Source organism: Physeter macrocephalus, chromosome 1 (assembly GCF_002837175.3).
Source record: "Physeter macrocephalus isolate SW-GA chromosome 1, ASM283717v5, whole genome shotgun sequence".
In the NCBI taxonomy this organism is placed as follows: Eukaryota; Metazoa; Chordata; class Mammalia; order Artiodactyla; family Physeteridae; genus Physeter; species Physeter macrocephalus.
This window is the reverse complement of record NC_041214.2, coordinates 38,923,726-38,938,761: the sequence shown is the minus strand read 5'-3', so window position 1 is coordinate 38,938,761 and position 15,036 is coordinate 38,923,726. Positions and strand designations below refer to the sequence as shown.

General features: G+C 49.0%; 1 long non-coding RNA gene across 6 annotated transcripts in view; it reads left to right on the top strand.

The window, feature by feature from the left end:
* LOC114486329 (uncharacterized) overlaps positions 1 to 3,499 on the top strand; it is a 48,673-nt gene extending 45,174 nt beyond the window's left edge. For all 6 annotated transcript variants that reach the window (XR_008619576.1, XR_008619574.1, XR_008619571.1 and 3 more), the window contains 2 exons: positions 302 to 444; positions 3,321 to 3,499. This is a non-coding gene — a long non-coding RNA (uncharacterized lncRNA). The remainder of the gene's footprint in view (positions 1 to 301; positions 445 to 3,320) is intronic.
* Positions 3,500 to 15,036: the final 11,537 nt, after the last annotated feature.

Below are 15,036 nucleotides of genomic sequence, written 5' to 3'. Positions count from 1 at the left end.
ACCAGGGTGTGAGGTTGTCAGTCTTTATAGGGGTGGGTAATTTCATAGGCTAATGAGTGGGAGGAGTATTCCAGCTATTTCAGGAAGGGGCGGGGATTTCCAGGAATTGGGCCACCGCCCATGACAGGTCAGCCTTGGAACTGTCATGGCGGCTGTGGGTGTGTCATCAGCATTCTGGTGTGTTACAGTGAGCGCATACTGAGGCTCAAGGTATAGTGGAAGTCGACTTGTCCGTCATCTTGGACCCATTTTGTTCTAATCAGTTTATGTTATGTCCTCGGTCTATGTCATTCTTTCAAAGGTTGTGCCCCGCCTCCTTCCCTCCTATTTCAAGATCAGAGCTCTGGCGAATGCAGTGGGACATTGTGACGATCTCCCAGAAGGGCCCAGACTCTACTTTTTTTCTGGCCCAAATTCTCATTTCTCCCTGTGATTCCCCATGAGGTATGTGTTATCATTATGCCAGTTTTTCAGTGAAGGGAACTGAGGCTTGTAGACACTAAGGAAGCTGCCCCACGTCACACAGACAGTGAAGATTCAGACCTGAGTATGACTGACTGCGGGGCCTGGGGAGGTAACAGGTGTGAGGATGGTTAAAACCACACCTGCCACATGGTAGACACTCAACACAGCCACCACCTCTGCTACTGGATGCCACCACTGCACTCGGGGTTTGACGATTCCTCCACTGCCAACCAAATCAATTCTCTCATCTTTGTGCTCTTTGGATCTCTTGGTTTGGCTGTGGATGCATTTTATAACTAAGCCTAAGTCACATATGGGAACTTCCACGACGTTCTGAGCATTACTACAAAATGAGCAGGAAGTGTAGCAATTCCCAGAACATCATGGAAGCTCCAATAGATGACTTGGGCTCAAGGCAGAGCTGTTGTTGAGTTGAAGCACAAAGATACAGCCCAACCAGCTGTGAAAATATTGAAATACTTCCACACTAATTGGTAAGTATCACTATCTCTAGTCTCCAGGTGCACACCACCATCCAGGAAACTCCATCTCTCCCCTCAGCACCCTGCACCCCACCTTTGATTCAGCGACCATGAGAGTTAATTTTATGTCAGCTTGACTGAGCCAAGGAGTACCAGGTAGCTGGGTAAACATTATTCTGGGTGTATCTGTGAGGGTGTCTCTAGATGGGATTGACCTCTGAATCAGTAGATTGAGTGTACCAGATTGTCCTCCGTACTGTGGGTGGCCCTCATCCACTCAGTGGAAGACCTGAGTAGAACAAATAGATAGGCAAGAGGGGACTTCTCTCTGACTAACTGTTTCAAGCTGGGACCTAGGTCGTCTCCTGCGTTTGGACTTAGATTCAGACTGAAACTTACACCATCTGTTCTCCTGGGTCTCCAGTTTGCTGACTGTAGCTCTTGGGACCATTCAGCCTCTATAATCATGAGAGCTGATTCCTTATATATTGGAATATATATACATATATTCCAGTTTGACTATGTATTTGGAGTTACTCATATACAGTGTTCTATTTCTCTGGAGAATCCAGACTGATACAACAGTGAAAGGGTTGCTGCCTGACACAGCAGGGAGTCTCTGGGACCTTCCCGCAGCCAATGTGGAGGGTCATTATGTTACCGAGTGAAGCTGGCTCTGCTCACCGCATGAGAGGCCAATCAATTGGAAGACGAGGCAAGGAATATGACTTTATTCGGAAAGCCGGCAGACCAAAAGGGTGGCAGACTAGGGTCCCCCAAAACCCAAATTATCGGGGTCTGGATGCCAGTTTCTTTTATAGAACGAGAGGGAAGTAAAGTAAAAAGGCAGAAAATGGAGAGGGAGAGGCGGGGAAGAAGTAAAGTAAAAAAGGGCCATCAGTCTTGCAAAACACCTCCTGGAATGGCCAGCCTCAGGGAGGGGATGTGGTAATTTGTTCTTTCTTGCAGCCATTCACAGGTGGGTAGGGTTCCCCGAGGCAGGTCATTATGTGTGATTATAATAACAAAAGCAACGAAAAGCAAAGGCTAAAGTCAAAGAAACAGATCCAACATGGAGTCAAAATTGGCTCTTCGCTGTCACAATTGTGACTACCTCTGACTGCACCAGGCGACAGCATCCCTGGAGATCAGGAGTGGAGGAGAGGAGGAGTCACCGTGTGACCTTCTCCTGCATCCTGCCACGTTCCGGGCATCCTGCTCCAAGATAGGGCTCCTCCTCCTGCCAGCCCAGCGTCAGTGCCTGCTTCTCCGCCCTGAGCCAAAAGGCTTCCATAAGCCATTGCCATCTGTGAGTGAGAGCTCCTGAAACCAGGGCGTGGAGAGGGGGTGAGGCGGGGTTGCTACTACGAAAGTCATATTCCATCCGTGTTTGGCTTGTGATCAATTTGTGTTTAAGATCCAGAAGCCAGATCCCTGTACCAAGAGCCCATGTGACAGGAAGGCTAAATTTTGTCTTCATTCTTCCCAGCCCCTTCATAGACAGGCTCATGTGGGAAGGAACTGCATGGTCTTTTCCACTCTGCATATATTTTCCAGTATAATCAGACATAAGAGAAAAACGTATTTAGTCAAATAAGGAAATCAGTTTGTTACAGAAACTTCAATAGGAGCGAAAAGACTCAGACACATCACAGGAAAGGCGACAAACTCCCAAGTCTCTACGGAGCTGCAGTTCCAATGTGCCTTCTTCCCCTGGGGCCCATCTCAAAGCATAAAGTGGTCAGAGGTTTCCCCAGTACCCCTGGCCATACCCCATCACTGGAGTGGGGTCCAGTGGTCAGGAGGTATCAGAACTTGACCCGACATGACCTCCAACCCAGCTACCCATAAGCAGACTGTCCATGGTCTGTGTTCAACAGTGAAAAAATCTCAACATAGGGGGCTTAAAAAAAAAAAAATCAGTTCCTGTCTCTTAATGCAGGTTTAGCTGCAGTCTTCAGGGCTCTGATTCTAGTTGTTCTGTGAAGGAAATGTGTGAGAGTGAACATGTGTCTGAGTATGTACTGGGATAAAAGAGAGAGGACGGATGGGAGAAAGAACACAGAAACAACTAAAGCCGCATTGGAGGCAGATGGAGGGAGAGGAGACTAAGACATTTTCTATCTTGGCTTAACACAGGCAGTGGATCAGAGCTGAGCTTTCAGCTCTGGAAGAGGCCTGTGCACAAGAGCCGTGAGGGGAACATCAGCGGTAACCAGGGAACTATAGCAACCTAGCCCCGGCACAGGGTACAGTCCTGGGGGCTCCCGGGCCGGCCACTCTCTGACCCTTTCATAGCCAGGCTAGACAAGGTGACCAGGGACCAGTGCCTTCTTTCTAACCTTCAAAGATGTCACCTTTACCTTTCTGCAGCTTTGGCATTCATCCGGTTCTGCACTCAGGGAAGGACCCAAGAAATCTTGTTGGTGCCAAGATGTTCAGTAAACTCCAGATCTGGGGCTCTTGGCTGACATAGGTAGGCCACAGGATGCCAGGGCCCCAGAGAGGAAGAGCAGATTCCCGAGGATCCCCAAAGATGAAGCTCACCAACTGGGGGGCAAGAGCCTAGGCCAGTACCCCTGGCCATACCCCATCACTGGAGTGGGGTCCAGTGGTCAGGAGGTATCAGAACTTGACCCGACATGACCTCCAACCCAGCTACCCATAAGCAGACTGTCCATGGTCTGTGTTCAACAGTGAAAAAATCTCAACATAGGGGGCTTAAAAAAAAAAAAATCAGTTCCTGTCTCTTAATGCAGGTTTAGCTGCAGTCTTCAGGGCTCTGATTCTAGTTGTTCTGTGAAGGAAATGTGTGAGAGTGAACATGTGTCTGAGTATGTACTGGGATAAAAGAGAGAGGACGGATGGGAGAAAGAACACAGAAACAACTAAAGCCGCATTGGAGGCAGATGGAGGGAGAGGAGACTAAGACATTTTCTATCTTGGCTTAACACAGGCAGTGGATCAGAGCTGAGCTTTCAGCTCTGGAAGAGGCCTGTGCACAAGAGCCGTGAGGGGAACATCAGCGGTAACCAGGGAACTATAGCAACCTAGCCCCGGCACAGGGTACAGTCCTGGGGGCTCCCGGGCCGGCCACTCTCTGACCCTTTCATAGCCAGGCTAGACAAGGTGACCAGGGACCAGTGCCTTCTTTCTAACCTTCAAAGATGTCACCTTTACCTTTCTGCAGCTTTGGCATTCATCCGGTTCTGCACTCAGGGAAGGACCCAAGAAATCTTGTTGGTGCCAAGATGTTCAGTAAACTCCAGATCTGGGGCTCTTGGCTGACATAGGTAGGCCACAGGATGCCAGGGCCCCAGAGAGGAAGAGCAGATTCCCGAGGATCCCCAAAGATGAAGCTCACCAACTGGGGGGCAAGAGCCTAGGCTCCTCCTCCCATCTCAGCTGACAGTGGCCCAGGCTACGCGCTGCCATTGCAATGGGAAGGGGTGGGAAATGGGGCAAAAGAAGAGTTTCCTTGGCTTAAACATTCTGTCACCCGGACTCATGATGCCTCTTTGACACGGTGAAGCGTCAAAAAGTCATTCGAGTTTCCCAGGGTTCTGTGAGCCAGCCTGACCCCTGATCCACTCAGAGGAATCTTCCAGTACCAGTGACACTAACACGATGTGAAGGAATTCTCTCTGCTCTGAGCAGAAAGTGGGCTGCAGCCAGTTGTATTTTCCAAAAACAGTTGCAACATCTCTCATTGTATATATTCTTCTAGAACAGGGTTCCACAGACTGTAGCCTGCAGACTAGCTACCTGCTTTTGTAAAGTTTTCTTGGAAGAAGATTATGCCCATTTTGTCAACGGCTGCTTTCATATCGCTGCTATGTCGGCAGAGTCGGAGTTGCAACAGACACTGTATGGCAGGAAAGTCTAAAATATTTACTGTCTGGCCCTTTAAGAAAAAGTTTGCCAAACTTTTTTCTAGAACCTTGCTATCAAGAAGTTGGGGTTGGGGGCGGGTGAGCTATGTTCCCTCCCTTTGGACCAGAGTGGAACTCTGTGACTACCTTGACCCAACAGAGTATGGCAGAAGTGATGCTAGGTGATTCCCCAGTCTCCTGCCATATTCCCTCCAGGCTGCTGGGTCAGCCCCTCCCTGGGAGACCCTTTTCCCCTCCACTCTCTGGGAAAGTCTAGCTGGGAGGGATCTGCTGTTATCATGATGTCATGCTCTCCTAGAGAAGTGAGATGCATTTTTAAAAAATATTTATTCATTTATTTTAAAGTTTTTTAACTGAACTATATTTGACATATAACATTGTGTAAATTTAAGGTGTACATGTTAATTTGATCCATGTATATATTGCCATATGGTTGTCACCATAGCAATAATTAGCACCTCTATCACTTTACATAATTATCATTTCTTTTTAGTAGCTGGAATAATTTGAGATGAGTTTTTTTACCTCTGAAGTCGGCTCATAAAAGGTCATGTGGTTCCACCCTGCCCTGTCCCAATAACTGCTTCTTGAGCCATGCCGGATTCCAAGCTGAGATCCTTCGGAAGGGCAATTAGAGGCTAATCCGGTTACCGTAGTTACACTGTGAGGAGAGTAAATGAGCCCCCTGAATAGCATTGTTACGGATCTCTTGGACTTCTGTTCTCTGTCTTATCTGAGAAGCAGGCTATTCTGATGGAGGGCAGAAATCAGTCAACCAACCAATCTGGTAATTACCTTTTACTCAACAATGAAATAATACACAGTGTAGATTCTTCATCATGTAGTACATAAAACAGGGATAGACTCTAGTTGTAATGACAACTACTAATAAAATGTAACTTTCTCACATTTTCATAGCTCTTTAGTATTTAATGAGTGTTTTCATATACTTTGTTTCCTTTCTCCCCTTCCAAGAACCCTATGAGAGACACAGGAATCTTGAAACTGAGGCAGAAAGCTGAAGAAGTGGGGCTTTAACTGAGCCTTGTCAAATGGGCCACACTGGAGATAGAGAAGGAAGAGTCAGAGGGAGGCCACAGCAGGTGGAGGTGGAAGCAGGTGTGTGTAAAGGCTTGAGATGTCGTGCGGTCCCAGCCTGAGAGCGTGGAGGGTGAGGGCAGAGCCATGACCTGCTCTGGTCCCCAAGCTGCTTGGAGAGAAGGAGTTTCTAGGCGACCTGACCTGCCTAAAAAACCTAGATGTTGGCCTTCTGAGACCTCCCCATATTGAACTGGTTAACGTGAGTACTCTGGTACCATGCATCTCCCTGCAGCCCAGCAGATTTTGCTCCTGTCTGCCCATGACAGTGCTCTGTGGTTCTCCAGCCCCATATCACATTTTCCTTGTCCCAGAAGTGATGTGGACGTGACAATCGCTGGAGAGGAGAAATCACTGTGTGTCTCTGTCCAGCCTCGATTCCCTGCCCCATCTGTATCACCAAGCCAACTTCCCCAGTCTCCTGCCATATTCCCTCCAGGCTGCTGGGTCAGCCCCTCCCTGGGAGACCCTTTTCCCCTCCACTCTCTGGGAAAGTCTAGCTGGGAGGGATCTGCTGTTATCATGATGTCATGCTCTCCTAGAGAAGTGAGATGCATTTTTAAAAAATATTTATTCATTTATTTTAAAGTTTTTTAACTGAACTATATTTGACATATAACATTGTGTAAATTTAAGGTGTACATGTTAATTTGATCCATGTATATATTGCCATATGGTTGTCACCATAGCAATAATTAGCACCTCTATCACTTTACATAATTATCATTTCTTTTTAGTAGCTGGAATAATTTGAGATGAGTTTTTTTATTGCTTTATGCTTCTCAGCCCCTGCCTTTGCTAGGCCCCGCTCAGCCATGGGACGTACAGGCCAAGGCTGCCCATGTTGTCACCCAATCATGGAAACCAGCTTCCTAATGACCACCTTGCAACCCCATATCACATTTTCCTTGTCCCAGAAGTGATGTGGACGTGACAAACGCTGGAGAGGAGAAATCAATGTGTGTCTCTGTCCAGCCTCGATTCCCTGCCCCATCTGTATCACCAAGCCAACTTCCCCAGTCTCCTGCCATCTTCCCTCCAGGCTGCTGGGTCAGCCCCTCCCTGGGAGACCCTTTTCCCCTCCACTCTCTGGGAAAGTAAGAAGTGGGGCTTTAACTGAGCCTTGTCACATGGGCCACACTGGAGATAGAGAAGGAAGAGTCAGAGGGAGGCCACAGCAGGTGGAGGTGGAAGCAGGTGTGTGTAAAGGCTTGAGATGTCGTGCGGTCCCAGCCTGAGAGCGTGGAGGGTGAGGGCAGAGCCATGACCTGCTCTGGTCCCCAAGCTGCTTGGAGAGAAGGAGTTTCTAGGCGACCTGACCTGCCTAAAAAACCTAGATGTTGGCCTTCTGAGACCTCCCCATATTGAACTGGTTAACGTGAGTACTCTGGTACCATGCATCTCCCTGCAGCCCAGCAGATTTTGCTCCTGTCTGCCCATGACAGTGCTCTGTGGTTCTCCAACCCCATATCACATTTTCCTTGTCCCAGAAGTGATGTGGACGTGACAAACGCTGGAGAGGAGAAATCACTGTGTGTCTCTGTCCAGCCTCGATTCCCTGCCCCATCTGTATCACCAAGCCAACTTCCCCAGTCTCCTGCCATATTCCCTCCAGGCTGCTGGGTCAGCCCCTCCCTGGGAGACCCTTTTCCCCTCCACTCTCTGGGAAAGTCTAGCTGGGAGGGATCTGCTGTTATCATGATGTCATGCTCTCCTAGAGAAGTGAGATGCATTTTTAAAAAATATTTATTCATTTATTTTAAAGTTTTTTAACTGAACTATATTTGACATATAACATTGTGTAAATTTAAGGTGTACATGTTAATTTGATCCATGTATATATTGCCATATGGTTGTCACCATAGCAATAATTAGCACCTCTATCACTTTACATAATTATCATTTCTTTTTAGTAGCTGGAATAATTTGAGATGAGTTTTTTTATTGCTTTAGGCTTCTCAGCCCCTGCCTTTGCCAGGCCCCGCTCAGCCATGGGACGTACAGGCCAAGGTTGCCCATGTTGTCACCCAATCATGGAAACCAGCTTCCTAATGACCACCTTGGGAGCTCAGGCCGAGACTTGTGCCCACTACCAGGCATTGGTGTGAACTGGGCATCTGAGTACCGCCCGGCCCCCCTTCCCTTGCCTCTGCTGGGCTTCCTGAGTCGATGTGAAGGGCCACAGCCTCAGGATCCGGTCTGCACTCAAGCTCCCCTGAACCCCACCCCAGTTGTCTGGGGCCGTCCTAGCCCCTCCCAGCAACTCTTCTCCCTTCCCTTTTCCTATGGCTAAAATGAAACAAAGACAAGCAAGAAGGGGGAAAGCCGGTCACTGAGAATGAGGTCACAAATTTAAAAGACGTCTTTCTTTCTGGGAGGACTCATAGGGTTTTCCCCTGCAGGGCAGCTTTTAGTTTAAATTACTTCCAACCTACAGCAAGACTTGCCTTTATCCAAGATGCGTCAGTTCCCAGGATGCCCCTCAGCGAGGTCTGTGCAGCTAAAGAGTTGAACTGTCTCGGAAGCCAAATGGACAGCCCAGAGCACCTGAAGCTATGCCTTTAGCAGTGCACATGCTGCAGCAAGGCACTGACGTGCCATGTCCTCCCCCAAGAATTGTGGACAATTCCGAACGGATTGGCTGCTCTGGGGAGAGGCACACAGATTTAACTAAAAGATGGGGGTCAGGGCACCATTGGCAAAGTAGCCACTTGATCTTATGGCTGATTTAGTAGCTGTTTCAGCTGGTTTAAGTTCCTTCAAGCATTCAGCAATTAGAATGTTCTTAGAATGTTCTGGAAAATGACGTATCGTTTAGGGTCCACTGGCAATCAGCTCAGATCCACAGCCTGCTACCTCCATGCTTCCCAGCAACTAATGAGACTCTCCAACAGTGAGTAATGGCACCTGTGTAAACAGATTAGGTAAAATTCATTGATTTGTGTGACACCCTTCTATGGAATTTTTCTGAGGTAAAGGACTGTCTTTAAAGAATTAATTGTACTTGGCTTTTTCATTATTAAGGGTGAAGGGGGTGGAAGTTAATGAGCCTGAAGACCTCAGAGCTTGGATCTGCAGAGATTTAAACTCTGAGCACCTCGGTTTCCTCCTCCAGAAAGAGGACCGACATTAGCTGCCTCTTAGGGATGCCGTGAGGATCACACGGAGAATCTGCATGAAAGACCTTTGTAAACTATAAGGTGTTAAAGATTACGAAAACTAGTCTCCCCCTTTCCTAGCCCCTCTCTTGCTTCCGCACACACGTAAACTCCAAGCATGCAAACTCAGAATTTTTGCTGGGAAAATTCCAGATGATCAGCCCTGGAGGTGTTTGATCTTAGCCCACCTCCCCGTTTACATTTTCATCCCCAAACCGAGCTATGATTAGACCAAGAGCTCAGGCTAACTGAGTCACAGATTTGGCAGGCTTTGCCTCTAGTGTTTTGACGTGTGTGTGTGTGTGTGCACATGCGTGTGTCCTCCTGAATATCAGGCACAATCATTCACTGGGGTCACTCTGATTCATGACATTTTAAAACTCGAGGCACTCTGCAAATGTCCCCCCAGGACATTCCATAAATGCCCCTTCGGGCCACAGCCATCTCTGTCCTCTCTTTCCTGTGGACAGTCAATAAAGAGCTGAGGTGGGGGTGGGGAAGGCTCAGAGGGTGTTAGGCTGGGCCTGGGTGCTCCTTCTTGATTCAGTTTGTGGATTCTTGCATATCTATTGCATTTGGGGTTTCTAAAACTTTACCTATTTTCTTTCCCACGCGTGATCTTTACATTAGTACGGCGACAACGATTCCTGGTCCTGTACGAAGCTGCCCACGTGGCACACCAGCTGCTGCCCTGGGAAACCTCACTTTGGGCTCTTTCACCTCTCCTCCCCGGCATGTCCAACACGGGTCCTTTTTTTTTTTTTTTCCAACCAGGGAGATTGAACCCAGGCCCTTGGCAGTGAAAGCATGGAATTCTAACCACTGGACCACCAGGGAATTCCTGAACATGTGTCCTTTTAATGCAGGACAGAACTCCCAAAGAAAAGAATCCCTGCCCCCAAGATAAATGTACTAATTCTAGAGACAAGAGGGAAGAATCATAAAATCATAAAAATTCACTTGGGATCCCCAATATAAAATTCATCCATAGCTCCTCTCCTTCCCATTCAGGAAAAGCGTTTGGGAAACATGAACTTGGGCAGGAGCAGGGGAAGGGTGAGGCATGGCTATGACTGCTCTGACCAGATCATTTCTACCAGCTCAGTCTCTGGAGCTCCAACACGACTTCCGGGCAGCACCACGGCCTGAACATCCAGGCTGACGTCTCTGGTGGATGTTCGGAGAGAGTCATGGGTAGGCAGCTTCATGGAGAGCTGCAAACTCAACACTCCCTGCCCTTTCCTTATGCTCATCCTGGTGGTGTGAGTCTCAGAGGGCAGAGGCCAAGGAGCCCGGCGTTTGGTGAAATCCTCAGAAAGGGCCCAGTTGAGCAATTTCAGGAAAGCTATAACCCAGGGTGTGTTCAAGATGAAATGTTTTCTATCATCATTTGCAATCAAAGGATTATAAATGGAAATCATTTTTTAAAAATACATGAGCAGTTATACTCCAATAAAGATGTTAACAGGGCTTCCCTGGTGGCACAGTGGTTGAGAGTCCGCCTGCTGATGCAGGGGACACGGGTTCGTGCCCCGGTCCGGGAGGATCCCACATGCCGCGGAGCGGCTGGGCCCGTGAGCCACGGCCGCTGAACCTGCGCGTCCGGAGCCTGTGCTCTGCAACGGGAGAGGCCGCAGCAGTGAGAGGCCTGCGTACCGAAAAAAAAAAAAAAAAAAATGTTAACAAAGAAATACATGAATCATTACTGGCAGAGCTATTATCACTCTTTCCCCCTCACCTCCCCAAAAATGGTCTCCATCTTATAGACCATGAGCTGTCTCAGTCTCCAGATCAACTATTACCCCCATTCTACTCTCCCTGGACTGCTCTGGACATTTCCTGACTTTCCACACCCACCCCAATCCACCTCAGCCCTCAAACCCTCCCACTGGGCCCTTCAGAGCTCGCGTTCTACCATCAGCGAAAGCTTCCGGGGGCTTGTCATCTTCTCTGAGCCTCCTTTCCGCTTCATGCCCTAACTCTGGAACCGGGTCCACCCTGAAGACCCCGGCAAGCAGAGGCTGCTTTGTTCTCCTCCGTGACTTCAATCACCACTTCCAAGCCATTTTCCATCCTTCTCCCTGCAAAAGTCCCAGCTCCTTTGAAGTTCATGCTTTTAAACTAGAGGGTCCAAATCCCTCTCTGGTCCTGTCATCTAACAATCCCTAAGTGATTGCCTCTTACTTGTGGAAGTTTCTAGCACCTGGCTCCCTATCTCTCTCTCCACCCTGGCTCTGTAACCACAATTTCAGTACATGTACAGATGACTCATCCAAACTCATCCAACACTTGGCATTGCTTTACGTTGACTCCTTCACCTCCTTTTCTCTTTTCCTCTAATGCACCTCTCCAGCCACCCTCCACCTTAGTCATTCTCCTGACCTTGTCACCACTGATAAAACACCACCTTCCTGCTCACTGACTCAGGCGGCACATCCCAAGCCACCAAGCCTGCTTCTCCACGGAGACTTTCAGATCAGAAGCCACTGTTTCCTTATCCATTACCCCTCTCAAGTTCCTATGCTCCTCTCCCCACAAATTACATTCTGGGATCCATCATTACACTCAATGCCTGCCGACCTCTCCCCACGCCCTCTCTCCCTCCCATGTGCTCACCTGTTTAAACCCCAGCTGAGGTCAAATCCATCCATCCACCCACTCCATACCTCTACCCAAGTAGCAGACTCCTGCTGGAGCAAAACACACAACTGTGCCAACTGGCCTCACCCTAAATTCATCGTGCCCACAAGTCTTCAGAGGGCCTCGCCTGGACTGCCAAGGTAGGCTCTTCCCCTCCTGAATACAACCCTCAAGGGCCTTCTTTTCTGTCCTCAGACTGCCTGTAGCCCCTCCTCTGGCTTCACTCCCAGATGACTATCTTGTCTGGTGTTTTACTGAGAAAACAGAAAACAGTCAGAAATTTTCCCATCTTCCTACCCCCAAATCTCTCAGTTCACCTGCATCCATTCCCAAACCCTCTGCTTTCCCTCCTGCTGAAGTGGAGGGAAGTATCCCTGCTCCTGTCTGGAGCCAACACCTCCCTCTCGCCTTCTCCAAGTTGTCACCACTGGAATTGGGATGGATCAAGAGAGGGTGCATCTAGGGCCCTTGTGAGTGCACGCTTTCCAACCCTCGGGGCCCCTCTTGCCTCATTCCAGCCCTGGCCTGTCTCTAGGTCCTTCAAAGCCATTCCCTAACCTTTTGTCATATCTTTTCCCCAGACTATGACAAACTCTCACCTTCTTTATGACATTCCACCACAATTATAATTAAGTAACTGTTTAATTCTTTGTTGGACATCCACCTCCCATACTGGGATATAAGCACCCAAGGACAGGGAACAGCTCTAGCACATTCACTGCTCTAACACCTCTCTGAGCCTCAGTTTTCCTATCTGTAGAATGGGGATAATGAGGCACCCAATAAATGCTGGGGCTGTCTCCCCATCATCCAGGAAGTTCTCAGCCAATAAGAGGTACTTCATCAGTAATTGCTGAATAAGTCAGAACATGAAAGAATAATCCCAGGACTGATGATGCATGGATGAAGATTCAGCAAGGTTGAGTGCTTTTCTGAATGCAGTAAACTAGGAAGAGGTGGCAGTAAAATGACCTGAGGCTACAAGTCTTCCCCTCTTCGTGGTGGTTGGTGAAAGGCAGCCATATCTTCCTCTCCTGCGTCTGTGGCTGCCTTCCTCCTGGTGTCCCAGGTGCCTATTATCAAGTCAGGTCCAACGCCCTTTCCTTCCCAGCCCAAGGGGGGCCTACCTTGTAAAATCTGTGGCAGAACAAAATCACTAGTGCAGCCTTCCCCTGACACACTGGGAAAGGCTCCACAAAGCTCTTCAGGGAGATCACAAGGCAGGGAGACTGTTCTGCTTGCTGTTACTAAGGAAACAGATGCCCCCGCCCCCCCTTGCACTCCTCCCCTCGGCCTTCAGGACCTCTCCACTCCTCCCAGGTACCACACGGCTTTCTTGAGCAAGCCCCTCAACTCTGTCCCCTCTGTCTCCGTCCTCTGCTTGTGGAGGGAGAAGGAGAAACCGAGTGCTCATAGGCCAGGACCCAACGAGGCCCCGCAGCAGCTTGGGCCCATCAGCGCTCAGAGTCCACCTCTCGCTCTCCATTTTCTCCTCCTCAAATGTTTGCAAGCACAGACACCAGAAAATTCCAAGACGTGGGCTCTGGTTTAGCTGTATGGAACCGTCACAGAGTCTCCAGGCTTTTGCCAGGAAGGGGGTAAGAGCTACAACCACAGTACCCAGAAGCAGAAGCAAGGAGCTTCTGGAGGCAGCTCCTTGGTCTCTGGCTTTGATTCCCCTCTCAGCCCAGCAGCCTGGACTACGGGGCTTGAGGGAAGTGTGTGGACACGGCTGCATCTGCAAGAGCTATTTTCTTTTATTGCTTCCCCTCACCCACTGCGTCTCTTCCAACCTCTCTCCCTCCCTCTGTATAGTCATTGCAACTTTCTTCAGGTTTCCCTTGGGGTCTGGCAGGCTAAGATTTGGTTCCACCCTAAAGGTGCTATGGCCCTGCCTGTTCCCCTCTTTGGAAGCATGACCCAGACCCAAATGGCCGCTGAGCTGGGAGTGGGAGAAACAGCCCCGCGTTTCCCAGCGTCCTAAAGCTGCCCCATGTCTGCTTGCTCTACCCACCAGCCCTCGCTTCAAGGTGATCTTGCTTCAAACCATCACTCTTGGTTCCCTTTCCTCAGCTCCCTGAGGGAGACCTGTGCTGTTGTTTGTTTTTTAACAAAACATGTTACAAACAGAAACCTCTTTAAATGTTTATTTTGAAGTAGGAATTAATAGAAAAATATAGACTCCTTCCAAACCTCTGTATTTTTCTGAAAGGACACTCCTGGGTCAAAATGAATAAGACATTTTTGTTGAGAGCAACTCCTAAATGACTGGATTTCTAGTCACAGAAATATCCTTTTTTTTTGGTCAGAAATTCGGTGTTGGCTTTAACAGGACATTGAAAACTCACATTAAGAATGGTGGCTCCTGTCTTTCTGTCTTTTAAGGGGCTCCTGCTGGTACAGTGGCCATTATTTGTCCAAGCCTCCTGGCTGGGTTCAAGATATTGTTGTTGGGTGCTCCATTCTGTGATGGACTGAATGGAACAGTGAGGTGAAGCACAGCAGAGCATGTGGGGCCTTGCCTACTTCTTAGCTGTGTGATCTCGGGCAAGCTACTGTCCCTCTCTGAGCCTTAGTGTCCTCATCTTTACCATAGGGATAATCCTGCCTTCCTCACACCATTATGGTTAAGAAATACACTGAGGTCATAATTTACTGTGGTAACTGAAAATTGTAGTTAACTATATAAATGGGTGGCAGGGTGGCCCACCAGGGTTTCTTCCCTGTTCTTCAACAAAAGAAGCTGTCGAGTCACAGTTGAGCAAATCTTCACGGCCACTCCTTGCTATGAGGATGTAGCCACGGATGCCCCTGCCATGGGGAAAAGCACCTCAGGAAGCTGCTCCTCTTGGGACAGACAAAAGTCTGAGGAAGAGCTGCACAGTTTATACAAGAATCCCAGGGCTCCCTTGGAAGAGAACGGATTGATTGTACCTCACTACATCAACCACGGCCAACAGCAGCACTAGCCACCTCCACCAGGAATCCCACTTCTGCACACCGTCACACCACCAACCACGATCACCACCACCCCCCCCTCCCCCACCATTGTCATATGACGTATCTCCCTACCATCACCAACCCCACCACCACCACCATCACCAACCCGACCTCCACCACCATCACCACTCCACCTCTACCACAATCACCACTCCACCTCCACCACCATCACTACCTCCACCACCACCACCATCACCAACCCCACGAACACCACCATCACCAACCCGACCTCCACCACCATCACCACTCCACCTCTACCACAATCACCACTCCACCTCCACCACCACCACCCCCTCCCCC